Source organism: Arachis duranensis, chromosome 3 (genome assembly GCF_000817695.3).
Source record: "Arachis duranensis cultivar V14167 chromosome 3, aradu.V14167.gnm2.J7QH, whole genome shotgun sequence".
Taxonomy (NCBI): Eukaryota; Viridiplantae; Streptophyta; class Magnoliopsida; order Fabales; family Fabaceae; genus Arachis; species Arachis duranensis.
The window spans coordinates 123,704,645-123,706,885 of record NC_029774.3 but is presented as its reverse complement, the minus strand read 5'-3'; the positions used below and the strand labels follow the sequence as shown (position 1 = coordinate 123,706,885).

Here is a 2,241-nt window from a genome sequence, read left to right as displayed (position 1 = left end):
TGGGAATGGATGAGGAGTTGGTTGTGAGTCGCTGAAGCTTCTCGGAGAGTGTGAGGAGTGAGATAAGGGATTGAGCTCTGACTGAGATGGTGAGGGATGTGTTGCAGAAAGGATAGGTGCTATGGCGTGGTGGCTTGCATGCGAATTCAAGACTCTCTGATTCTGAAGTCAAGTGATCAAAGAGAAGCACAAGGATGATGAACCACAGCAACTTACAATCATTGTTACTCAACTTGCACATTATTATTCTTTGCTTTTTCTTAATGTTTCATTACTTTTACTTCACTATGCTAATTTTCATTCCAAACCACAGCATATTACTCTGCCCGTGACCTTTCTCACTCACAAACATATTTATTTTTTGAGAAAAAGACAAATAAGTTCTTAACCTTTTGATCTGCATACATTTATATTCTTAAGAGTTTGAAAATATATTTAAGTTTTTGACTTTCTCAAAATTTAGACATATCAATCTTTGAATCTATTTTGTCCTATTTTAAAAACTCTCCAAGTGTACATCTATATATCGGCCAGGCTAGTACAACGGAAACCATATTTGATTTTTTCGTTGAATCTGCTAGACCCAAGTGAACAGAAGGATCCATGTGTTCAGGTTTTGAGAAGGTTAGGGACTTAAATGTATTTTCAAGTCGTTGGGGATTTAAATGTCCGCGAACCAAAGGGTTAAGGACATATTTGTCCTTTTCTCTAATTTTTTTGGTTGGCAACGGTATCTCCCATTTCACAGGCCAATTTGATCTGAAATTCATTTAAGGATTTATCACTAGTTAATAGATTGCTACATGCACAAAGCAAAATTTTTTTTTTTTTGGTTTATATATATATATATATTTTTTTTTGCAAGATTTCAAATTTGGAACTTTCAAACCCAGAAAGAAAAAATCAATTTGGGCATTGCAATCAGTTTCACAATCATTGGACAGAACTTGTGGCCCATTTAATTAGGGCCATACACTGGAGTGAAACCATATTCAGATTGTTGACCCAAAACAAGAAAAAGAAAAAAACAATTGGATTGTGTCGCATGGATGCATAGGGTTCTATTTTCTAGCCTTGATTGAACGAAGAGAGTATTCTTGGCTCTTGGGCATATTAATAAATAAATTAAAGTTAATTACTGAAGAGTACCAGTAGTACCATATAGTATATATCATGAACTTTGGGAATATATTCCCCTCACAATTTTCTAGAACAAATAAATAAAATTGTTTGTTGGACTGGAATGACCACAACAATCTTGATCCTAGAAAAATTGTATATATGGAAACGACATTCTCCCCTAATCTGGTATACCTACAATTATTATCTTTAATTAATATTAGAATACCAATCCGATCAGCATAACTTATGAATAAATTTTGATTAGCTTAATGTATATTCGTACTGGAAATTTTTCATAGTTTATGCTACTTGCATTGCATGCTGTTGCTGTTGCTGCAAGGAATCTTGACCCAATCTGACCAATAGTCAATCAGAGTCTAATTGAAGTGCCAGATACTACTCACTTGCCGAAATTATTATCGAATAATTAACAGTCTAGCATAAACAATAATATAATAACCAACCAAATTTAATATTGAATCAGAGTTTGGACGATTATTAATCAGATACATGTTCTTAATATTCTTTTTTTCATCATATCAGATTGTGTTTATGTTAAAAAAAATTAAGAGAAAATATTATTTTTGGAGTGGTCGAATTTAATTCGAATGTTACCCAAAACACTAATTATTATTACTCTATTTCATACAAGAATACACCAAATAAGACTCGAGATCACCATTATACAGCACATATCCCTATGATTAATTTTTTATTATATATATATATGGTGATCACCTAATTTAGAGTTTCTCTTTCTTAGCTTTTTGTTGTATAATAATGATCTAATTTGGAAAATTTTCTGTAATATAAAAAATCCCATCGAGACTTTTATCGTGTGAATTTTGACAAAGTTAGCAGCAGTAATGATGATTAAGGTATAATGTCAGAATTATAGTGGCATGAAAAAGAACATGTAAGCAACAATAGACATAAAAAGACATGGAAACTTGTTGATATATATATTGAAGCAGTTGGGAGTATGGCTCCACATGCAGTGCTAGGTTTAATAATTACTATAGTAGATAAAGTTTCTAACGATTGGAAATTTTTTGGAAGTTGTGGTTTGTGGTACCACAATTTAGCCCAAGAAACAAAACGGAAATGATACTAAAATAC

General features: G+C 32.2%; 1 pseudogene; it reads right to left on the bottom strand.

The window, feature by feature from the left end:
• LOC107480991 (probable beta-D-xylosidase 6) overlaps positions 1 to 267 on the bottom strand; it is a 2,759-nt pseudogene extending 2,492 nt beyond the window's left edge.
• Positions 268 to 2,241: the final 1,974 nt, after the last annotated feature.